General features: G+C 33.2%; 1 protein-coding gene and 1 pseudogene across 1 annotated transcript in view; one reads left to right on the forward strand and one right to left on the reverse strand.

Moving 5' to 3' along the window:
- The window catches only part of KCTD8 (potassium channel tetramerization domain containing 8), a 239,019-nt gene that overhangs the window by 66,623 nt on the left and 145,292 nt on the right, over positions 1 to 27,104 (reverse strand). The window lies entirely within an intron of this gene.
- Positions 25,949 to 26,728, forward strand: LOC126032534 (40S ribosomal protein S4-like; annotated as a pseudogene).

Below are 27,104 nucleotides of genomic sequence, written 5' to 3' on the forward strand. Positions count from 1 at the left end.
GCATCTTATATGTGTGTTCTTGAGGAGCTGAATTTATAAGGAAACGGCAATTTCTTTTGATATGCCCCTGTTTTCCACAATGGTAGCAGGCGATTTGCCTCCAGGGGACTGTGTTAAAACCTTTACTTAGGTTATTATCAATGAGGTTTCTGGATCTACAATCTTTCGCCCAGTGGTGACCCCTTTTGCATTTTGGGCAAAGACCTGGTTTACGGAAAGTGTCCTGTCCCCGAGGGGAGTAAGGCATTGTTCCCTTAATAACTGGGAAGGTTTGTACTGAATCTAAGTGGGGTGGGAGTTGGGGTTCCCCATAGACATTCCAACAGGCATAAAGGTAATCATTCACACCTGCCTTTTCATTTAATGTATTCAATACTAATCTACAGGCCGAATTTGCATTATGATAAGCCAAAGATTTTACTAGGAAGTTTCTCATCTCCTCATCTTCGACTTGTAACTTCAGAGCATCTTTAATCTTACCTACAAACTCTGCATATGACTCATAAGGGCCTTGGGTAATTTTTAAAAAGTTTCCTCTACCAATGCTGTTAGAATCAATTTTTTCCCATGATGACAATGCAATATCCCCAATTAAATTTAAGATTTCTTTAGGTAAAACTGCTTGTGTCTGAATATTTGCAAATTGATTTTCTGCCATCAATAATTCATACGATAGAGTAACACCTGCCACTTGCATTTTCGTACCATCCGGGCTATATAATTTGGCTTTTACGCCTTCTGAATAGTACATTTCCCATTCAGTTCGCTGTTTAGACGATAGGCATATTTCAGCGATTCTTTTAAAATCATACAAAGTCCAAGATGAGTTATGACTCCAAAGTCTTAGTAACTCCACACTGTATGGCGATTTTGGACCATACTCTTTACATGCTTTTTTAAACCGATCTAATTCTTCCATCTGATAGGGTACATAGTTAGAAACATTTTCCCCGTGTAAAGGGGATGAGGCCAGATTAGCAAAATTACTCTGAATAGAGCTCTGAGGCCATGCGTGTGGTTCATCCTCTGAATCTGCACTGTTGTGCAGTTCAATTTTGTGAATAGAACGAGGCCTCCCTTCTGAAGTTAGCACTGGAGGTTGATCATTGTCTGAGTCACTACTGTCATGCGATTCGCTAGAATCAGGCTTAACTTTCCGAGTTGTTTTTCTTCCAGCAAAAATTTCTATATTATTGATGGTGGGGCTGGATTTGTCAGCCCGCACCTTGGTCTGAGTTTTCATCAGATAGATTTCCTTATTATCCATACTGGTTTTAGCCTCACCGTTTCTACACTTTCTATTTCTTTAATACCAGCCAATAACTATGCTCACAGTAAAACATGAGCCAACACAGAAATTCCACAAACTATGATGTCTGGAGACTATGCAATTTTCATTTGAAATATAGACCACAACCATCCAACTGTAGTGATTGTCCTTAGATCAAAACCAATTTGTTTTAAACAAAATGGAATAATCCACTTGTATACTAGAGAACCAATGCGTAAGAAAAAAGGTGACAGAATCCACATGACTAACCACAGAAACCATTTAATGGTCAGCAGAGAAAATTTTCAATGAAGTATTTCACTTACAGTTATTGAGGGTCCAGTTTCAGGTTCGGGCGCCATTATGTTGCAAGTCAGCCCTTGATGGTGTTCACTGATGGAGGGATGGAGGATGAGGCTTTTCCCCTTCAGCTTGAAGCATGCGTCTGCCACCCTGTCTAGCGAACGGTTCTAAGGTGAAACGGCGGGTAAACAGCTCGCAGACAGTCAGGCTTGTGGAAATATTAGCTTTATTCAGTGGACAAGACTGAAGTCCAAAGCCTCAGCATCAGTACCTGCCAAAAGCCTCTCGCATTCCACAGACCCTTGTTTTTATCCCCCAGAATCAGGTACCACCAATGGTGGGATCAGATATCACCCAATGGTGGAAGCAGAATCAGGTACTACCCTAGGGTGGGGGCAGAATGCCAGGTCACTCCCTAGGGTGGGGCATAATTACTGATCAGGGTAGGGTCAGTAACATAATAATTCCCTAAAATATTTACATATGCAACAATTTCTAAAGAGTAAGTATAATTTACAATCCATTTTTAGCACTTATGTCCATCTCTATCTCTATACAAACAATTGCTCACTCTTATTACCTAGAATTCTAATTATTTATCAAGTATTTTTAATTTTACCATCAACATGATTTTGTCACTTTAGCTTTTTATAGAAATTACTCAATATTATAACATCAATTTTTTACTTAATTTTTCAATTTTATTTTATTTTAACAAAACATTTCACAAGACATATATTCTCAACTAAGACTTTTCTTGAGAATACAATACATTTTAAGCATAATTATGTACAGAAGACCTCTGGACCTTTTTCTCATTGCATCCTGAAATTTCAGACCTGATAAATTGCATGACCCATATTCCTCCAGTCTCAGGAATACAACATTATATTAAGAGTTTTACTTTTCAATTTCTTATATAACTGAAATCATGTAGAATTTATTGTGCCATGCTTTACTCCTTTCTTAAAAGCTTATTATCCTCTAGGTTTACTCATTGTTGTATATTTCAAGATTTTCTTATTTTTTTTCAGAGGCTTAATACGTCTTGTCATCACATACAATATCTAATTCATCCATCAATAGACACTCAGGTCATTCCTATATGTGTCATTGAATATGAGAGTTTAAAACAATTTAAAGTAGGGGCCCAGAGAGATAGCACAGCTGCGTTTGCCTTGCAAGCAGCCAATCCAAAGGTGGTTGGTTCGAATCCCGGTGTCCCATATGGTCCCCCGTGCCTGCCAGGAGCTATTTCTGAGCAGACAGCCAGGAGTAACCCCTGAGCACTGCCGGGTGTGGCCCAAAAAACAAAAAACAAAAAACAAAAAAAAAAAACAATTTAAAGTAGAATTAGTATATGATCCAGCAATCTCACCTAAGTAAATATTCAATTAAATTAAAAATAGTAAACTAAATAAAATCAGGATCTCATCAATCGCAAGTTCTTTTACTCTCTCTTTTTCTTTTAAATCTTCATGCAGTCCTGTCCTCTTTAAATTTGTACTTCTTTGTGTTTTCTATACGCTATTCTTTAACACTAAATGAACATTTCTTTCATATATGTTCTAAGAAATACCTCTTAATAGTCCATTATTAGCCTGCACATTGAATTAAATCCTCTTTAGTGCCATATAAAATAACTTTTTATTGTGTATCAATAATTTAGCAAATAAGTGTGTTGCATTGGGCAAATTTAAGCTTTGTTATTATCTAAAATTCAAGTTTAGTCTGATGTCTTGTATTTTTCTGTCAACCTCTGTAATAGGGTAGTTAGCTGGTTATTTATTTAGATTCAGTGCTTTCAGTATTTTTCATAATGTCAGCCCTGTACATAGTTATAAAGCATCCTTTACAAAAACAATGAAATATATGATTGGCTCACTTGATTTTTCTTTTAATCTTTTAAGGCATATTTTAATGTAATATTTTCTTCCACTTCTGTCACAAAAGTTGTACATCTGCCATCCATTTTGTTTTTTTTTCTCAAATGCACATGCAGTTAGGTTTTTCTCCAATGAAATGAAACTAAATGCAATTTTCCATGATTCAGAACTGTTTTATAAAACTACCAAAGATCATCTTTCAAAGCTCTTTGGATTGAATGCATTATGAGAGGGGTCTAAAATCCTTGTATAAATTATGAGCAAACTTTTACACATATATATGTATATATATGAGTTTCTAAAAAGTGCTCGAAGCATAAAATACCCATCTGAAACAAAAGCTTTACATAGGAAAACAGAACCTATTGTTTTTAAGCCATTGCTATCAGGGTCTAATTAGTTTACTTTTGGAATTCACTATCCTCGCATGCTTTGGTCTCACTTAAGTATTCTTTAATATGAAAGAGGTTGCTACCTTCCCAAACTGAGTTCCAGGGGAGGTTTTTAGAAGAATATAAAGGAGGTTTGATGATTTTGAACATTAAGAACTGTACTGAGAGAGTAAGAGTATTACTAAATTCCATTTGAGACATGGATTGTAGTGCAAGAAGCCCATATCTCTATTATTACCTATGATCAAAGCAATTCAGGATAATGACTTTATTGCATGTCTTAAGTGTAGGCTTTCTGACATACCTTTAAATAAAAAGAAGCTAAAAATCATTTATCATGGTTTTTGACAAAGCATTCTAAAAATTAATTGCTCGTTTAAGACACTGCCTTCAAATACATTTTTAAAATGTATAAAATAATATTATAAATATATTGAAAATAATTAGTACTACACTGATATTTTCCTGTTAAAAATTAATTATTTTTTAATTTATGGGTCATATGTAAGTTTTTATAACTTTTATTTAACTGAACCAAAAAGTGCAAATGTACTCAAGGATATAAAAGCAGGTGCAGCACCTACAATCTGCTTCCTATTTCTGTACCCAATAATATAGTACTTGCATTAATATTTGTCAAAGACAATACAAAGCAAGCTCTTATAATAAAATAAAATATTGGCAAAATTTTAAGTCAACACCCTATTTCAGAAGAAGCTAGAAACATGAAAATATTTACATATATTCTAAAGAGAATAAGCATCTAATCTGATAAAATTTGACAATAGAAAAATTGAATACAAACCTAGTAGTTTCAATAATTATTATTGCCAATTTGTAAAGTTAAAGAAAATATCATCCATGGATATCTTTAAATTAATTATATTGTGTTCAACTCTACATGTATATATGTATATAATTATATATATTGTGTTCAACACATGTAATATATGTGCTCAGGTGGCCTTTTTATACAGATTTATATCTATATATATATTTGGTCATATTTAACAGTTCTCAGTGCTTATTCCTAGTTTTATGTTCAAGAGATCACTCTTAGTGAGGCTCAGATGACCAGATGTGGTGCTGGGAAACAAAGTTGGGTAAGGCAAATACAAGATAAGCACTGCACTTTGCCTACTGTACTATCTCTCTGGTCCTGTATTTTATACAATTTATTCAACATTATTGATTGCTTGATATATCTTGTATAAATAAATGTGTCTAAAATAGATTTGTACAGTTGAACACAATATATATATAATTAATTTAAACATATCCATAGATAAGATGTTCTTAAACTTTACAAATTGGCAATAATAATTATTGAAACTACTAGGTTTGTATTCAGTTTTTTTAATGTCAAATTTTATCAAATTAGATGCTTATTCTCTTTATAATATATGTAAATATTTTCATGTTTTTAGCTTCTTCTGAAATAGGGTGTTATTTGACAAAATTTTGCCAATATTTTATTTTATTGTAAGAGCTTGCTTTGTTTTGTCTTTGATCATTCATTTGTCTATCACATGCAAGTGAATGTATTTTATGTCATTCTTTCTCTAACATAACTCACTTCTAAGTGAATTGCTATTAGAAGTAAATTACCATCTAAGAGCACTCAAATTGTTTTAAAAGACAAATTTTATTGCCAAGCTATCAGAAGTGAAGTGAGAAGAAAAAGAAATCAATCACATGTTGATAGATAAAGACAGCATAATGTAGCATATAAGGATGTTGAAAATAAGGATTTGCATGCCCAAAACTATATATTGTCGCAACTGTTACTCACCAAGAACAAAGAAATTGACCTATTTGGTCAATGCTAAATAAGATTCTCTTGTTTCTTTAATAACAATGTCTCAGACTTATTAAATATTTATATTGATCATAATATAAATCAGCCATCTCAACAGAAGGATGGCACAGGCCAACATCTTTAAAAGAACCCATTGATAAAAATTCTGCTTTCTAGCATAGTCCTAATGAAGTTGTTGTTATCAACTCAATCCTATAGCTAATAAAATTGAGGTTCAAATCAACTCAATCCTATAGCTAATAAAATTGAGGTTCAAAGATGAAAAGTAACTTTTCTTTTGTGTTTCTTATTTAGGATACACTCAGAGGTGTTCAAGGGTTACTCCTGGCTCTGTGTTCAGAAATCACTCCTGGCAGGCTCAGGGACCATATGGGATGCCAGGATTGAACCTGGGTCAGCTGTGTGCAAGGCAAATGTCCTACCAACTGTGCTATTGCTCTGGCCTTGAAAGGTAACTTTTTAAGTATCACCCTGTCAGTTGGATCTAGAATCAGAACTTAAGGTCTGTGGTCTGTTTATGAAATTTATGCACCCACAAAACTAATCATTTTCCCTCTAGATTTGATTATGATTTTGTGATTATGTGATGTTAGTATCCATTTTATATATTTATTAAAATTTCTATTTCCTTCTTTATGTATTGTCTAAACATGATTTTGCCAAAGAGAACCCAATAGAAGTCAAGTAGCTCAGTGGATGGGAGTATGTGCTTCACAAGTGGGATTCTCAGTTTGATTTTCTGCACCACATGGTCTCTACAGTACTTCTCGGAACTATTCCTGAGCACTGAAAGGGGAACATACCTCTTCTACCACAGTGTGTAATCCTAAAACCAGAATAAATAAATTAAATTAATCAGGCCTAGCTTTCAAGGATAATCATGGCATCAACTTTTCCCTGTCTCACTTTCCCTTAAAACTATCTATTGAGACAATACCATATGGTAAGCCAACATGTATGTAGGAGACCCCAGGCTTCATTTGCTTTCATTAGTATCTTGATGGTTTTAGTCCCAGTCGTGTGATGATTATGAAAAAAGAAAATAAAAATAATAAATACAATCAGTTTAAAAACTATTCAACAAACAGAGATTTAGGAGACAATATCTCACTAGTTTGTTATTTTATTAAATAAAATTTATATTTTTTAAATAGAAGTAATCAAGACAGACAGACTTGGTAGTGGATTGTGAAATATACCAGTAATTTAATGGGCAGAAGCTATAGGACTTTGAAACTCAATACAGATGGAAGGACATTGAAGACATTGTATTGGAGGAAGTAAAGGAAATATAGCAACCTATCACATGCAGTAAATGGGAAAGATAAAACTGATCTAGCAAATTTATAGATTTGCTTAAAAGTGACCTGCAGAATATTGAAAATAATGACTGTCTTTTTATATATATGCTAAGTCATAAAAGAGAAAGACAGAGAGATGAACTAAGCTATTAAGCAGACTGAAAAGTGTTTCCAACAAAGGATTGCAAATATAAACACTATCTTTGATTCCAATCTATCCAACCAGACACTTCAGCACCCTAAATTCTGATCATTGTCTTCTGAGAAACACAGGTTATCTTTTACCTTGGCTGTACATCTTCTTTATTGGGGGCTGCAAAGTACTCTTATTCAGTAAATGAGGCACTGAATATTGACCCCCCCAAGTCTAATGAGTGCTAGGCAAGTGCCCTGCCTGCTGTATTATTTATCAGCCCCTTAATATTTATTTGAAAGTTTGATTTTTGGTCTTGAAGTGTTTAGTTTCAGAACTTATGGCTCTGCAGTCAGAAATTACTCCTGGGTGGAAGGAGGACAATATGGGATACCAGGAATCATTCCCAATTGAGTTGGACACAGGCAAGGCAAATGCAAATCTACTATATTATCTTCAGCTTGTTTGTTTGGTTTTGTTTTGGGCCCATATCCGATGATGCTCAAGGGTTACTCCTGTCTATGTGCTCAAAAATCACTCCTAGCTTAGGGGACCATATGGGACAAGGGAGATCTAACAGAGGTCCCTTTTAGGTCAGCCGCGTGCAAGGCACACTTTATTGCTGTACCACCGCTCCAGCCCCCACATATATATATATATATTTTTTAACTGAGAAAAAAGGCATAAAAACTAATAGCACTTGCTATGGTAAACAGCTTTTTGCTCCTTCATAATACTTCTCATACTGAGATTCAACTTTCTAGGTTAATAGAAGATTTGTGGTTTAATACATCCTCAACTGAAACAGAATAGGCATTTGTCCCCCAGTCCTCCTATTCCCTTTGGCAGATAAACCTACCAATGTTCCAAAGACAGAACCCCTCCTAATCAACTTCTCTAATACTAGAAGGAAAAAGCACTATATCTATTTGGAAAAAAAAATGACATTTTCCAATGTTGATAATGAATCTGTATTTTAAGGTACTACTTTTGTGCTGATTTAAGGAAATGAAAATTAACTAACATATCAATAAGATGATAAATTCCTTCTTTAGTATATTTCAAATAGGGAATAACTGCTTAATCCAAAACACTTGCTAGAATATTTATAGAAACACTGTAATTCTCAAAGTCAGAAATAGGTTGTAAATCAATTGTCAAAGAATGCATACATTGTGGTACATGAAAAAAATTAAAGAATCATCTATATAATGTAAGCAATACTATGCATACTATGTATAACATCACAATATTGACAGACACAGTACATAAAGGTAAGTATGGGAGGGCAAGTAGACAAGCTAGGTTTTATTCCTAGCATCACATATGGTCCCCTGAGCCCTCCTCGGAGTGATCTCTGAACACAGAGCCATGAATAAGCCTTAAGCACAGCCCAGATGTGGTCCCCAAATATTTTTAATTATAGTATTGTAGAATCTAATTCTCATAAAATTTTAAGAAGATAAAAAACAATAATGGTGACTATCAGGAGTGTCAGTATAGGGACTATGGTCAAGCCAATATAAACCTGTATGGGTATTTCTAGTGCCTGTGTGGTAGTTTGCACGATGCCTTACAAGAGGGTTCCATTTGTAAATACATTGTTTACGAGTATTTTTCTCTAAGTATATGACAGTCCAGTAAAAAGTTAAATAGTGTTTATACTGTGACCCAAAAATTTCTTTTGAATGACAAAAGGGCTTAAAGTCTGTTGGAAAATGGAAACATTAAAAATTTGAGTGATTTAAAAAGTCACTTTGGATAAATCTGTGAAAAATATTAACTGAGAGCTTTTTGAGGTCTTATTTAAAAATTGAAACAGTCTCTCAATGCCTAAGGGCCTAGCTACAGGGTAGGACCATTCCCTGAGCACTGTCTTAAGGGCATGCATATTTAATTGAAATATTAATTAAAATACACATACAAAAAATCCCAAAGCAGCTACAATGGGAATGTTTTCTTTCTAATTATTTTCCCCAGGTCTCTCTCTATTGAAAGTGAACCCTTAAATTCAGGTTCTACTTTTAGATATAGTAATTTCTATTAGATACCCTCCTATTCATAGTAAAACTTTTGCAATACTTATCTTTAGTAGGCACACTGATATAATCAGTACTAGCTGCTCCCTTACTTAGAGAGTAGATGGGTGAGTTGTAACAAACACTGCTCTTTTCATGACTTTGTAAAAAGAAAAATCTTCTCATAATGAAGATAATAAATTTGGATCCAAAGATTTGAATTCTCAGATCTTGAGGAGCCATTGAACCCTACAAGTATTGCTATTCATGGAAATTTCATCTTTAATAGGAAGAAAGGGATTTTACTAAATTGTGATTTTTAGATTTTTAAATTCCTTACAAAGCATATTTTTGTTTAAGTAAAACATACTCTATATGGAACTGCTTTTCTGTGTATGAAGTGCTGTATTAAGACTAAGAGAAACAATTCAGAATGGCCTCTCACATAAAGCCCAGAAGTTACAAATGTTGGTAAGGATATAGACAGAAAATAATTCTTGCATATTGTTAGTGAAAATGCACGTTGTTCTAGCCTTTATAGGAAATAAATTTATAGGAAATAGATTGTTCAAAACACAGAAAATGGAACTAATATATGATCTAATAATTGCACACAAGTCATTTTTCCAACAACAAAAACCACTTTATGCACACCTGTGTTTTGGTAGCACTATTTACTGTAGTTAAGATCTGAAAAATATAAAAACAAGTATATAAAGAAAATTTGTTATAAAAATAAAATGAAATATAATCTCAGCTATTAGAGAAAATAAGAAATCTTTTCTATTACTGCAATCAACATGGATGGAACTGGAGGGGATCATGCTAAATAATGTAAATAAAAAGAGAAAAATAGGATATTTACACTTGTTTTGGCATCTAAAAACGCAAAGTATAAGAAGAGATGAAATTATTGAACCAAACAATAATAAAAATTCTCCTGGATTTTTCTTTTTTTACTGAGATGTGGTTAATAGATGATAAGAGGAAATGATGGTGAGGAGTACATTGAATTGTGGTAGAAGTAGATAGTAATTACAGTAGTTACTAGTATATAACTTGAGTAAACATGAGATTGAAATAGAATGTAATTCTAAAACTAATGTTTCTCCATATAAGAAAAGGTTTTGTTTTGCCTTGCTTTGTTTGGACCACAATTGTCAGCACTCAGAGTTACTCCTGACTCTTTGCTCAGGGATCAGTCTTGGTTGTCTTCAGGAGAGGATTGTTTATTTTATTTTATTTTAATTTTTTGTGCCAGGATTTAACCAGGGTCAGCCACAAGTAATGCTAGGGCCTAAACAGTTGTACTATCTTTTCTGTCCCAGTATAAAAATTTTCTTAAGAAAACATTCATTTATAGTTGGTCAGTACATTATATGATTTAATCTTTCTAGAGAATGGTTTGTAGATCTCTCAAAAAATTAAGAATATGCCTTTGCAAACCCAGATGAGATTTGCATCAAAGTCATTCTCCCACCCCAGGTGTCATACCTGGTAAGAGAGGGTGGGTAAGAACAAATTAAACTCTCCTATCAAGTGGATGCTGATCAGGATGTTAGCTGAAGTTGCTCTCCAGAATAGGTGGAGACTAGACTTAGGCTCTGGGAGAACAACGTTTCTATGCTAAGAAGTCAGGAGTCACCCATGAGGCACTGTCGCAGTTCAAGGTTAGTTTGCAGGAGCGGGAAAGGCAATGAAAAGATTCTGCCACCTGGTATGAACAGTGGTTCAGTCACCCCGGAAAACCTCCCTGATTAAGATGCTTGTGCTAATGACCCAGTATATGCCCACAAGTAAGGGCAAGGATGAGGAACCTCAAAGATAGTCAAAGATTTGTCTCAGGTCCATAAGAGGAGGAGGGAATGTTGGGATCTGTGTTCTATAAAGGAAGAGGGATGCCATTTTGTAAAAATCACATGGCGGCTTCTTCTCAGGTTCTGAGCAGGGAAAGATGCCATTTTGTGAGAACCTCGTGGTATAAAACACATGCTAGGTCTTTATAAACCTATCTACATAGACTTCGTACCAAGCTACCTGGCCATACCAGGTAGCCTGTCAGGGGATAAGGGAACAGTAAGAAGGCACCCCTAGAAAATAGCCAATCATTTTAAAGATCATCAGAAAACTGGAACTTCCATATATCCTTTAACTATATAATCTTCCTCATGACCTTGGTTGGGACTCATCTCCTTAGGGAGGTGGCCCTGGCTGGCCAGTGTGGGGGTCTTGTTGGTAGATGGATTAAAGTATTAAGCTTTAAAAAACATTAAGAATAGAACTTCTAAATGACCTTATTCCACTCCTAAGAATTTATCACAACTGTAAAAAAACATAAATCCCCAAAAATGTATGTATTCCAATGTTCATCACAGTGCTATTTACAATAGCCAAAACTGGATACAACTCAGATGTCCAAAGATAGGTGAGTAGATTAGAGTGTTATATATGCAATGGAACTAGTCTTTGGCTTTTTGCTGTTTGCTAAAACTTGGATGGAATTGGAGTGTCATTCTAAGAGAAGCGAATCAGAGAGTAAATGATAAATATAAATTATATATATATATATATATATATAAAATGTGTGTGTGTGTGCTCCCTTTCATGTTCAGAGTACAAAAAGCAAAAACAAGGATGAGACATTCTCCAAGGGTAACAAATTTTGAGATATGATCAACAGAACAGAGAACTGGTGAGGTATATGGGAGAGGAGAAGAACTTATTGGAAAATGTGGAGGGGTCTTGAAACACTGGTATAATAGCTCTACAACTGTAAAGTAATTATCCTATCACTGTAAAAGTATACCCCAATAATAAAAAATAGTTCTTGATTTGTTTTTGAGTAATAGTTAGCTTTTCTTAGAGCTTATTTCTGGTTCTTTTTTCAGAAATCACTTCTGACTGTGCTTAGGGCTTTATATGAGTTGTCAGGAATCACACCTGGGTCAGCAATGTGCAATACCAGTGTCTTACAGACTGTATTGGATCATAAAAAGAGAAAGAAATTGATAATTTATTAAAGTAGGTGAAGAATTAATATGGAAGCTTTTGATCTTATAGAATCTATAAGTAAAGGATAGAAAAGAACAATTGAATAAAAACAAAACAATAAGAATGATAATTACATAAGAGAAAAACAAAGAAAGAAAATGAATAGACAAAGTCAAGTTATAAATTAGAACTAGGATTAAACACAATTCAACAGATGTAAGAAGCAAAGAATGTAGGAGAAAGCCACTGGAGGGATAAGTATAAAGCAAGAATATACAGGAGGGAACATATTAGAAGTAAAATGCTGGGGCCGGAGAGATAGCATGGAGGTAAGGCATTTACCTTTCATGCAGAAGGTCATCAGTTCAAATCCTGGCGTCCCATATGGTCCCCCGTGCCTGCCAGGAGCAATTTCTGAGCACGGAGCCAAGAAAAACCCCTGAGCACTGCCGGGTGTGACCCAAAATCCACAAAAAAAAAAAAAAAAAAAAAAAAAAGAAGTAAAATGCTGTCCTCAGGATAGATAAAAATTTTTGCCAATCTTGTACGTACAAAACTCTTCTAACTAGAAAAATGAGAACATACCTATAGAAAACTTTTTCATAAGATTTCATAGCAGCATATCTACGATTGATGAGATAAACAATCTAAAATATCCACAAAGTGATGAATATGTAAGCAAAACGAGGTGTGCTGTATATTGAAATATTTTTCTCTAATGGAAAGAAGTACCAATGCATGCTAAAACACGAATGGAGCATTAATACATTCTAAGTGAAAAAAATCCAGTGGCAAAAGACGATATATTATGTAACTCTGTTTAAATGAAATGTCAGAAAAGGCATATTGAATCAGTAGTTATGTAAAACAGATTAGAGGTAACCCAAAATTAAGATAGGAGAGGAGGAATTACTGCTACTAGATAACAGGTTTAATTTAGGATTTATGTAAACATTCTAAGATTGTAGTGAATGCTGGCAAGTTAGACTCAATACTTACAATACAAACATAGATTTTTAAATGTGTGAACTTTTTAAATACTTTTTGAATAATATATAATTGGAAACTTGCCTAGCACTTATTTTTGAAGAAAGGTAAATCTCTAGAGAATTGATTAATAAATGTATGTATCTAAGTAGAGAGGAGGCAAAGGTCAGAACTATTTTTGAACTTTATATTCTAAAGCCCAGCTAATGTATTTGAGAGAGCCCATAATTTCTTTGGCAGTTTGCATATTTACAAATAAAGGTGATTTCACTACTTTAAGAGCTCATATATTTAATTGTAACCAGTGACCTCTATAAGTATTTTCCTTTAAGTCCAAATAGGATATATAATACAGTCCTCTTACTCCAGTTTTATATTGGCTTCACAATGGATTGATTATGAGGAAAGTCTCTCATAATTGTATTGAATACAAAGCAAATGGCTTGCAATGTGAACTCCCTAACTGGAGTATGTGGATTCCAATTCATTGGTAACATTTATAAACTGTGTTATCTTTTTTTTAATTTCTCTGTCTCCATTTCTTAATCAAAAAGGGGGAAACTACTGGCACTGTAATATAAAATTGTTGTGACTACCCTGATACATAATAAGTATTCAGAAATATTAAAGATTATCATATCCTGTAGAGTAAATTACTTCTTAATGTTTCCACAATTACTGAACTAAGTTAAAAGAGAAACTTAATTTCCTAAAACTGATTTTCTCAAGACAAATCAACCTCTTTACAATTCCCAAATACCAAGAACAATTAAGCTTTCAGCTAAAGACTGCACTGAGACTAGGATCGTACCTCAAGTAGTTCTGAGGTTAGCTTATTTTTCAGAAAGCTGAGACTTTGGTTTAGTTTTATATTTTATTCATACCATTCTGTATTTACTCTCAGTGTGAAAGTATATGATACATTTATATGTCAGATTCGAGATAAGTACATGTTCTCTTCCTTCACCATATGAATGTTATATATCTACTGCACTATTAGCAGCAGGTTCATATAATCCATAACCATGTCATACTAACATTCTAAAACTGACAAATAAAACTTCCATATGTCTATAAATAGCATAGATCGCATTATTGCAAAACAATGACTCAATAGAGCAGGAAAAAAGTATAAAATTTATTTATTTTTTGTTTGTTTGTTTGTTTGTTTTTTGGTCACACCTAGAGGCACTCAGGAATTACTCCTGGCTCTGTACTCAGAAGTTGCTCCTGGAAGGGTCGGAGACCATATGGGATGTCGGGATTCAAACCAGGGTCCGTCCTGTGTTGGCTGTGTGCAAGGCAAATACCTTATCACTGTGCTATCTCTCCAGCCCCAAAAATATAAAATTTATTTAGCTTCTACAGTCAAATAATAACACTGTCCCTGTTCCTAACGTTCACTCTACTTTATTTTTTGAAACTTCTTGATATATGTGAAAAGGTGTGTTTATTTGGAAATTTCTTATTTTCTGTACAGTCATGTAATTCTTTCTAATGCTGGTTTAAAATTTTAAAAAAGTGTCACAATTACTATTTCCAGATTTCTGTATTATTTTTCACAGAAACTGCCTGATTATTATATTCATATATAAAATATTTGAGACATTTAATGTCAGAGAATGTTGACAGGGACAAAATGTATAAGGGAAAATTGTTTTTTAAGGCTCTTTGAGCTATATTATGATCACAAATTCTCTCATCACACTTTGCAATTCTAAATATTTTTCTATTTTTTATAAAATAAGATTTAAATATATGAGTATATGTTCCATTTTATATATTAAGCATAAAATGTATAGAAAAACTCAATTTCTGCTTCAGTTTTTCACAAATTAAATCTTAGGAAACCACTCCAAAGAAGAATAAAATTAAGTACTAAGGGTTAAACCCTAAAAAGATTGACCTAAATGTATGTAAGCAAAATGAGGTAATTTAAGATGAAAATAAATATTTTATATGCAGATATATAAATAGACTGAAGAGGTAGCTTTAAAATTATAAAACATGTGTGAAATCCTGATTTTAATCCTCAGAACTATATTACATACCAACTCTTTTAAAAAATTATTGTAGTTTTGCTGGCACCTGGGCACTGACTAGTGTAGCATTGAACTATGGGGCTTGATCTGGAAGGGTTCTGGATTTAAAAGTATGGCTGAGTTTGGCTATTTTAGTAGAAAATATTTTTTAGTAAGCCCTTAATAAAAATAATTATTCCTAGTAATATAAGTATAATAAAATTAGAAATATCTTGAACTGGGGCCAGAACAATCATACAGCATGTATTCAATTTTTCCTTGCATGTATTCAATCCTGTGTCATAGGCATGGTCTCAAAGCATCCAAGCAAATTATCTCCAAGTACAGAGCCAAGAGTGTCTTAGGCACTACTGGGTGTAACCCAAAACAAAAATATATGAATAAAAGAAATTTCTTGACCATAGGGAATTATAAGTAATATACAATTGATAGGCATACGTTATTCAACCAAAGGGATCTGGGAACTTACTATGTACTAGACAGTAAAGATTTAGCATTGAGATTAGTCAGTCCTTTTGAGATGTGGTTACTCAAGCAAAGACGAATAAAGTGTGGGTTGAGTCCCATAAATGTTTACAAAAGATGTTCTAGCTCAGGGAACTTGCAAAATTGAGCCTTTGGACATCTAACATTGTTTAAGATTTTTGAAGTTTAAGAGAAAGACTCCTGGGGATGAAGCATGAAGATTGTTAGGAAATGGGTGAGGAGAGCCACCCAGAGGCCAGATCATATAGTCTGTGACATAAAGTCCAATAACACAAATTAAAAAACGTAATATACACTTGGTTCTACTAACAGACTCTTTTTGCTGTGCAATAAATGGACTCTATGTTTCGTTCCAAATGCAAGAATAAAGTTCATTGTTAAAACATGTAACAGATGAAAGTAGTGTAGAATAAAGTTTTGGTGATGGAGAATATAGATTGTAAGGTTTGAGAGATCTATTTTCAAGGTACAGCTCATAGAATTTCTACAGCTTTTGTGATATAGAAGAGTATAGGAACCAAATAAAGTGCCATTTATTTTCTTCTATTTGAGAAACTAGTGACTTATTGGCTTCTAGTGTTGGGTAGCAATTAAAGAAGAAATTTGAGAGTAAAGTCAAGTTTTCAGTGTGATATAACAATGAGATATTTAGTGTAAAATGGCAGTAGTTGAATACAAAAAAAAATCTAGATTTCAATAGCAAGCTTGAGTCTTTAAATTAAAATTCCTAACAAAACCAACGTAAGATGTTATTTTATTTAATTAAATTTGATAAAATAACTAAAATTTTTAGGAGTGGTGGTGCAAGCAGTAAGCCTGTGCCAGGCTAGGACTGACCTTGGTTCAATCCACTGGAGTCCCAGATGGTCCCCCAAGTCAGGAGCAATTTCTGAGCACATAGCCAGGAGTATTATCTGAGTGTCATCAGGTGTGGCTTTCCCCCCCCCAAAATTCTAAAGTTTTGTAGATTGTTTAAATGTGAATGTTTTATTTAATATTTAAACTAAAGATAATTGAAAATAGTTTCAGTTCCCAATTCAACTTTTTTCTTTTTTATAAAAAATTTAAAAAAGCAACAATTTTTGATTTGTTTGTTTTTGTGACACACTTGCTTTATTTGATATTTAAATTAAAAATAATTGAAAGCAGTTCCAATTCCCAATTCAACTCTTTCTTTTTTAAAAGAAAAACCTGGCCTTCAGGACCTGGCCTTGGGGAGCATATGGGACAAAGGGGGATCAAACCGCAGTCCATCCTAGGTTGGCCATGTGCAAGGCAAATGCCCTACCACTGCATCACCACTCCGGCCTCCTAAGCACAGACTTTAAATAAAATAATATAGTAATATATAAGAAGAAAACCATAAAATATGTTAAGTTTTTCTGAAAGATTGAATTGTTGATAATTTTTCTCTGGGTTGCACAAGAAATTTACTAGAGGTTTCCACAAGATAAGTTTAAGTGAAATGATTAGGAAGTTGGTTATATTTTTTCCTTTGTAAGTTACATGAAACTATTATTTAAGGTTAAGATTGGAATTAATATATCTACTATATAATCTATTTATCATTTTCATCTATGAGCCAAGGAAAAGAAGAGCAAAAAGGCCAGAGTGATAGTAAATTGGATAGGATCCTTGGCTTGCAAGTGGTCTACCTGGGTTTGGTCTCAGGCATTTCTTATGGTACCCCAAACACCACCATGAGCAATCCTGAGTACAAAGCTACAAGTAAACCCTGAGCATCACTGGATATAGCCCCCCAAATTTTTTTTAAAATGTGGTAACGGATAGTAAAGAAAATTAAAAAAAATTATAACATCATCATGATCTCTGGATTGAAAATAACCTTAGTATTCAACAAATAAAATATAGTTATATTTTAATTAAGAAAGTTCAATGCATTAATTATAATAATTTGTATCTTAAGATAAAAACAACTTTATTCTGTAAAATAAATTAATGATAAAAAGCTTTTCTATTTTGCTTGTAATGAGGAAACTTCAAATAAGTGTTCGTTACATCTCATTTGAATCACCTTTTTAGCCAATAGTGTTTGGTAGGTTAAAACAACTGTTGTGACCCTAAAATAATATGATTTCTGAACTGTTACTTTCTTTTGTTTAGTTTTAAAAATATAGTAAGTGGAATGAGGAATGCACATAAAAGGAATGATGAAACCTGGCCTGGTACTTCATTCTCAATTAAAAGTATAGCAGCTTACACAGAAATTGATGTTCCATATTCTCAGGGGTATCTTTTAAACTTCAAAGAGAAACATTCTGATGTGATAGTTTGTACAAAAACTTGGGCAAAGTGGGGAGCTTTGCCCAACAAAGCCCAACAGGCATATGTTAAATTACCATAATAAGAGATCAGTGTAAAGACAAGGGGCTGCTTGCTCTCTGAGACTTTTTCTGTAATTGCTTTTCTTTATTCATTGACAATCTATGCTTTACTCCAACATGTTCTTTTTCCACTGCAGCAGTGGGAAGCATATGGTAATTTTTCACATTTAGGACGTATCTTGATATTCACTCTTTTGTCACATTTTAAGTAGAAGAAGAACAAAACTGCTTTTTAAAATATCAGGCTGAATGTTTGGACCTAGGTCATCTTCTCAATTGTATATGGCCTGCTACCAGATTAAAATATCCCAGTATCCCCTGGAAATCTACCTTCTTTAAACTATCAATTTTTTCAGTGTTCAAGAGACCATATGTGGTCTGGAAATTAAATAATGGTCAGCTGAGTGCAAAGCAATATTCCTACCCACTTTCAGTCTCTTTAGCTCTCCACATGATTTTTATGTCAAGAAGATTAGAATTCACTCCTTTAACCTAACTAAAAGTGAATAAGATAAAGTTCTTTTAAATCTCTTTATTCTCTGAATAGCATATCCCTTTTTATTTTGTTCCTCTCCAGTTTTCATTTTTTTCATTCTTACTTTTATTTTTATACTGTATAAGAATGTGAAAGTAGTCAACCTAATTGCTGATGATACATAATATGGATAAAGTGTTATGAAGAGGAATGAAAGTCATATATTTTATGTGTCACCTTCATATATTTTATAAAGGGATGAAAACCTTAGAAGCCAACTTAAAGCAAAATTTCATAAATAAAAAATAACATCCTGTAACTCAGCAATTTGTACATATATTATTAATTAATCTTAATGTATTTTAGACTTTCTTGCCTGTCAGAGATATAATGCATTGCAGAGTCCTTCATTTGATGTTCATCTTCGATATTCACATAGATGTAAAATTTTAGTTCTCTAGAAGAAATATACCATCTAATTAACTGTGATAAATCGTGGTATAGAGTACCAAATCATCTGAGTACCAGATGATTAATTTTCTAATGATCATTTTATTATAAGATTCAGGAGAGTAAAATTATTAAGAATATACAGGTTCTGAATTCTTACTTCTAAAGTTCAAATTCCAATATTTACTAAGTTTTTACAGTATACAATCTTATTAATTACTTTATTAAATAAAAATAATGAAAATACTTTGGAAGTATTTGGTAATATTAAAAGAGAAGATAAATACATCCATCAATGAATGTCCATATATTAATACCATAGTTACCTGATAGGCTGAGGCATACAGGTAACTATAGTTTTTGTTAATCTTTCAAATATTACTTCATGTGTCAATACACATATCAAGTGAACCTCTAGAAACTTCAATAGCCACTCCACAAATTTTAGCAACATATTCCAAAACAGATTTTCTTTTAATTTTTATTGTTCACAAAGTGAATTATAAATCTTTCACAGTAATATTTAAGGTACATACTGACAATGAATCAGGGGCATTCCCACCACCAGTGTTGTCCTCCTTCCACCCCTGTTCCCAGCATACCTCCCATAACTCCCTCCCTTGCCCACCCACCCCCAGACTGCTAGTGTAACTGGTCCCCACTCTGTGTGTAGCTTGTTTTAGATTGGGTATTTATTCTGTTGTTGATTTTGGGTTTGGTGTGTAAGTCTAATCATTTTTTATTTCTACTCAATGTTAAGATGACTGTTTGGTTCTGGTACCATCCATCCCCCCCCCCCAATTTATGAGGCAGGACAAAATGATTAAAGTTATGTGGTTCTGTTTTTTTAAAAAAAGAAAAGATAAAAGAATAAAAACTGGGAGGAGTCCGCCTAGAGGTTATAAATATCAATTCTAAAGAAGGAAAAATAGAAGAAAACATACCAAAAAAACTCCCAAAACAAAACAAAAATAAATAAAAAACAAAAACCAACACAGATTTTTACAGAAAGACAGATAAGAGCAAGTAATCTTAGTTTAAAGTAATTAAGTTGTTTCTGATTTTCCCAATACTACTGTGCTTATGCAAAAAAAAAAAAATTGCCACACCAGCCTCCCATTTTTTTCTTTTCTTCTTTTCTTCTTTTAATTTTATATTTAGAGATTCTAAACAAGGGCTCCCACACTTTCTCTTTCTTTTTTTTCTTTTCTTTTCTTTTCTTTTCTTTTTTTTTTACCAGAACCATAGAACATGAATAATCTTGTTCTGCCTCATAGTTTTTATTAATATCTTTATTTAAATACCTTGATTACAAATATGATTGTACTTGGGTTTCAGTCATGTAAAGAACACACCCCCTTTCACCGGTACAACAGTCCCACCACCAGTGTCCCAAATATTTCTGTCTTCCTATAAATTGAAAAACAAATAATGGATGATACCAGAGGCAAAGCAGTCTCATGAGCCTTGAGTGGCAATAAAAAATTACCAGCCCTAAATACTAAACCCAAAGTCAAAGAGAAAAGAATCTAGAGACCCAAATTACAACAAGCTATACACAAAAAGGACCTGTTACACTAGCAGTCCAGGGAGCTAACAGGGGAAGTGTGGAATGCATGCTGGGAACAGTGGCAGAGGGAGGTTAACACTGGGGGTGGGAATTTCCCTAATTCATTGTCACTATATACCTTATATATAACTGTGAAAAATTTGTAATTCAAAAAAATAATAAATCAAATTTTAAAAATTAAAAAATATACTATTTCTAAGATATATAAGAGCAGAACAAAAATGTCAAGTTTTATACATATTTAAAGTAATTGACAATGACAATTCAAAAAGATAGACATTATATATTTGAGTGATTATAACCATCAGATATTTAAATGTATACAGAATTATATTTCTCCTTTTTAAGTTCCTTTAATTGATATAATCTAGTGGCCAGAGAGATTGCAAAGGGATTAATGTGCAAGTCTTGCATGCAGTCGACCCAGTTCACTTTCTAGCATTCCTGGGTGCCCTGGGTGATTAGGTTAACTATCTGACTGCAGGATTCAAGGAGCACTGAATCCTCGGACCCTTCCAAAGAATTGCTCCAGTTCAGTTGGCTGAAAATTAGAGGGAGGAGCCTCATGAGTACTACTTGGGAAACATATCAATAAATTTAACATTTAAAGAAACCTTTGGGGGGCCACACACGGTGATGCTCAGGGTTTACTCCTGGCTACATGCTCAGAAATCACTTCTGGCTTGAGGGAGCATATGGGATGCCTGGATATCAAACCATGGTCTGTCCTAGGCTAGTGTCGGCAAGGCAGACGCCTTAGTGCTCTGCACCACTGCTCTGGCCCCATCACTTAAAGAATTTCTAAATAGTCTGTCTTACCATCATCTCATATCTTTGTGAGGTGGATTATAAATTATATTAACACTAACACAACTATAGCCAGTGACAAATACATTATTTGTTTTTAAACATTCATCAACTTAATCAATTCATATGTATAACAATAATGCATCAGACACAGTGACAGGCACTAAATACAGTATGACAATGAGTCAGGCAATGAATCTACCTCTCTTAACACACCATTGAAACTTAAATTTTAGCCACTACTGTGATGCTATCAAAATAGAGACTCAAATTCTTCACAAGCAAAACCTAACATTTCTCTTATTTCTATAAGCATTTAGTAGAGGCAGGGATATTGATATTTTGAAACCAAGAGTATATGGTTCTTAAGTAGAAAACTATTCATCTTTATTTATGAGCCACATCACATATAGAGAAGCATGAAATTTCTCATTTGACAAAAAGAGTTAGCTAGCTCACAATAAAATTGGAAAGTGGAAGAAAAATGGGTAAATCACAAATCTGCTTAAAGAATTCTGAATGGTATTCGACAGTTCATTTCTTCAGTGGTTTCTTCCCTAAAGAGAAATGTTTCTCATTTTTTTAAATCAAATGTTCATCATTATTCAGAAGGTGACATTCTTTCCATATGGTCTAGCATCATTTTCTCCATGTTGGCACTGCACAGGTGAAAAAAAATCAATATACTGAAAAGGGGCTGATTATCCATTTAAATTTAAAGGCACACTCTCCCAATAGCAATCATAATGGAAAAAAATACTTTGTCCATTATCACAGGTATATTAGCAAACATTTATGTCAATATTTTCTGTGAAAAGGCAACACAGATATTCTTAAGTGTTAGTTTCATTAAACTTTAGATAAATTTGTCTGATTAAAGGTTATTTTGATGTGAAATATGAATTAGAACTCTATAAAGTTTGAAAAATGTCTTCAGCCAGTTATTGGACTCCTGTGAAAGGGAAAACAATTAAAGCAAAGAAGTTACCTTTCTCAAATTCAAAACATTTTCTTAGGAATTGAATTATCAGGTTCATGGGATGCACTTTTGCCCTCTTGAGATGTAGATTTTCTTACTTTCATGCTGAGAATTTTACTGCAGCTCTCTCTGCTTTTGGAGAAGCCTGTATTCTCACTTGGGAGCACTTTAGAGCATCTCTCTCACTTATGCTTATTTCTGAATTTTATCACTGATAATTGTAGAATTTTCCTAGGAAATATGTATTCTAAGAAATCATTTTTTAAGAAATCTTATAAAATAAATATATCTGTTATAGGATGCAATGTAAAAATGTCAACATTAAAACAATAGTTAAAACACTCTAGATTAAAGCACTTTATATTAATTTTTGTCAGTGAGTAGATGCCAAATTTTCTCAGTGATTATTAGAAACCATAGTAAATTCTGAGAAGAAAGCAGATTATTGTCATCACAAGCTTCTATTTTTGTTCAGAATCATGTACAAATCTAACATCAGAAAAATAAAACTTTGAGCTCATCTTAACTTTAAATTGGGTTATATAAACATATATGATCTATTTTCCAGTTTGAAAATTCCTTTTAACTTCAGAAATTATTTTTAATAGATTGAACATTTGTCTACATCAATATATAATAATATTTTATAAAACTAAGTTTTATAGAAATATATCATATAGATAAAAATAATTTTCAAGTATGTTTCTAGTTGATTGGCATAATTTAAGGGGTGCTCAATTTCTAGATTCTGGAACTAACCAGGAATTTATCTTCTTTAATATAGTATTAAGGTTTTTTAGAGACATCTCCTCATTGTATCATTTTTTCTCCAACAGATATTAAAAATAGAATACTACACCAGCTGTAAGGAAAGGTGAAATCATGCAATTCACTGCAATATGGATGGAACTAGTAGATACCATGTTAAATAAACTTAGAAAAATAAACCCTAGAATTTTATTACTTATTGTTGAATTCCTGAATGGCTGGCAGACAAACCCCTGTAGAGCAACTATTTTGGAGATTCTTCTTGAAGTGAAAGCTTCAGAGAGTCACTGGTCCAAGTATGGGGTAAGGACAGCACCCCTTCAAAATCAGTGATCACTAATTCAAGTTTATCTTCCCATCCATCCCTCCTCCCTCACAGAGAGCTCTGGTTAAAGGCAAGATTAACCGATCAACACTGCATTAGTCTCAAGGAATTGTAAAATTCCAAAGTTTACACTTATCTTCTTCTTGGTGCCCCAATTGTCCCTAATTTAGGCTTAAGCTATATCCTGCCGCCCTGCATATATCCCATCTTGACTTTGTAAAATGCAGATTATTTGAAGAAGTAAGCTTAATGCTACCACATAAATCTTTCAAAGGAAAAAGGAGGACAAACTTGTCACAAACCATTTATTAGCCAATCAGTGTGTGACAATTATTAACAGTCTAAATTAAAATGCAATTGTAGTTACTTAGAATGTGGCTCTCTCTCCATAAAAGCCATTAAGTTATTAATCTCATGACCCCACAATAGCAACATAGAATAAACTCTCTGACCTAATATATGCAGATGGGGTAGTAGGGAGGGTTTTGTAAATACTTTAAAAACAATAATAAAATAATGCTCATATAAAATTGTCAAAGTTCTGCATGGTAAATTTCCATGATAGGAAAATCAGCGATTTTCATGATAGAAACTGCCTCTCAATATCTTTTTTAATTAACTTCTACTAATTTCTATAGTTCTTTAATAACTTTATTAGATTTCCATATGTTTGTATTATTGTCCATTAAAAATGCAATTATGGAAATTAATCAGAGAATTCCCAGTTTCACAGGTTACTTCAGGCCATTTTAAATTCAGATAAATGTATTTTTTGAAAATAAGTTCATAATGATTCCAAAATCATTAAAAAATTCTCAGGATATATCTTTTGCTGTATCCCACTGGTAATACTCTATTTCTTAGCTTAAAAGTAAATTTGAATTCATAATTATAAAAGTAAATAATTCATGCTTAAGTTATTAAGACAAGTTCATTGGAGATGTAATAGTCAAGATTTACAGAAAAGTTCCAAATCTGAAATGATTTCATGTGTCACTATTGACTGATTCATAAACAAGGCTATGTTTTATTTCTAATTAAGTTCTATATTTTCCCTTCAATATACTTCTAGTGTTAGCTTTCCTCTTTTCTCTTGTAATCCTTTAATAACCTCATTTTCATTACATTTTGATGAAAGGATAAAAATTAAGTTGTGAGTTGCTTTTACAAGTAAAAGATAAGTTTAAAAGTCAGAATATTTTTAGAGTATATTAGTTATACATTTCTATTGATAGCAAGAGCAATAATATAAATCAAGGAACAGCATAATTACAGAGTTGATGAAGAAATAGTTTAGAAACTCTAAAATAAGAATGAAAAGATGATACAATGAGTGAGGCAGTTGCCTTGCACATGCTAGAGTTTGTGTTTAATTCCAGCACCATTTTCCCCCAGAGAAACACTCCCTTCCAGGACTGAAGCCTGAACACAGAATGAGAAAATAAACCTGAGTACCACTGAGTAATGTATTCCCAGGTCCTTTCCCCTTCAAAAAATATCCTTTAGAAAAAAACAATCAGTCATCAAAGGTTGTTCAGCCTCATCCTGGATAGTTTTCTAAATGACTTTAGAATTCTGTTGCAGTTGGAAAATTTATAACATAAGTAATAGCATCAGATTGAAATGAACCAGATCTTAATTCGAATTTGTGAAAAAGACAGTGCCCAACTTCAGAGTGTATTTCAAGCCTCACCTTTGTTCTCATTCTCTATATGACTTCTCAACCATGACAAGAAGAGTCACCTATTCTTGTATCAATTACTTCTTAGTTGTAGAAACAACAGTCTATTGAATATTGCAATGTTCTATATATTTTCCCCAACATTATCTTTACTGACACATTTTAATTAGGTGTCAAATGCCCAGCTCTGTATTCCAAGGTCTATTTTGCTGCTGGAGGAGATTCTCTTAAAATCTGTTAGAGACAGAATCTGTAATCCAGTTGTTACAAGGTGGAAATAGTACAGATATTAGATGCCATTACACAATTAGAATATATGACCCAGGCATTATTTATGATTATCCCTCAGGTTTTTTGTTTGAAAAATGGAGATCACAGTATATCATCCTGACAAATCAATTGCTACAGATACTATAATAAAACCATTGGCTATAAGTATGAAATGCCAATTTTTTCTCTAATAATTTTTGTGAATCAGAAGTAGCACATTGTGATTCAATGAGTTCTCTAGTTATTGTCTCATGATAGTGAAAATTAAGAATAGGTAATATGTGTTTTGTGTAAGAAGTTTGCCAGAAGAATCCATGCCAAAGTTCATTTAGGGCAGAAAGCAATTCCTTTTCATGATCTAATTGTTGTACTCTATTTTCATACCAGCAACCATGCACAGAATGTTTGTCATGCTTCAAAGTTTGCTGACTTTCAATTATGTCTTTAGCTGAAACAAATAACTGCCATTAAAAAATACAACAGGAGCTGATGCAGATTGGTGAATAGATAAACTTTACAGAGTGATGTTTGTAATGCATATAGACTCATTGACTCTTCAACATTCCCATCACAGTGTATATATGCCAAAGAAGTAAAAATAGTATTTAAAAATTACATAAACCCCTATCCTTTCCTTGCTTAGCACAATCATGGCTTGTGGTCCCTAGAAGCATCTGAAGTGTGCAGAGGCTCCAAAGTATTGTATGCTAGAAAAACTGACAAGGGTGTTTATTTCTGTTCCATTTACCAGACCAACAAACTGAGAGTGTCTTCCACTATCATTTTCCTAAGGAACAGGCTGAATTATGCACTAACAGGAGATAAAGTAATGAAGAAATGAACTGCGTGCATCAATTCATTAAGACTGACAACAAGGGCCATACTGATATAACCTAACCAGCAGATTTTATGGATGACATCAGTATTGAAAAGGAATTGGACCCACCATTGGATGCTCTGTTTTTCATCACATTACTTCTGAGGAGACTAAGTACAAGTTGTTCAAAGTAAGAAATATTTTTGTGGGCACCAAAGGAATCTCTCACTTAGTGACACACTATACTCACAAAATTTGCGACCCATATCCCCTTATTATGGTAAAGAGGATGTAGAAAAATGATAAAATAAAAAAGATGAATTTCAACAAATTTGACAATGGTAACCTATGCATGGTGACTGAAGGTGCTAATCTGGGAAAAATTGATTGTGAGGACATTATTTTGATGTCATCCTTGTTGAAAGATGTTAATGGCAATAACTTTGCCATCAGCCTCTCCAATATTTTTGTGATTGTCAAAGACAACAAACTGTAGATTTCTCTTCCCCAAGTAAAAGGCATATGCTTCACCCTTGGTGAAGAGAGAAAGACTGTCCATCTTAGCAAAGCAGTACATGAAAGGTTTTTTTTTGGGGGGGGCAAATTTGGATGATGAAGGTCTTCTGCTAAAATAATGTTGATGGAGTATACTATTACTTGAAGTCTCAAGTTTATTCACAGTAGCTAAGTGATCCCCTTATTCCAAAAGTGAACAACAAAAAACAAATTGGAAAATGTAATTAGCAATTAAATTGGGGTTATAAGATTGATGTGCTTTAACTTGCTCCAACTTATATTGAAATATAAAATATAATAATATAGATAATAATTATGTACTATAGTTTTATAATTGCAATCAGATTACAATACTATATGTGACTAAATAATGCGATGTATACCTACAAAACTTCATGTCATATACATTCAATTAAAAATCATTTTAGGGAGCTGGCGAGGTGGCGCTAGAGGTAAGGTGTCTGCCTTGCAAG

Source organism: Suncus etruscus, chromosome 16, assembly GCF_024139225.1.
Source record: "Suncus etruscus isolate mSunEtr1 chromosome 16, mSunEtr1.pri.cur, whole genome shotgun sequence".
Taxonomy (NCBI): domain Eukaryota; kingdom Metazoa; phylum Chordata; class Mammalia; order Eulipotyphla; family Soricidae; genus Suncus; species Suncus etruscus.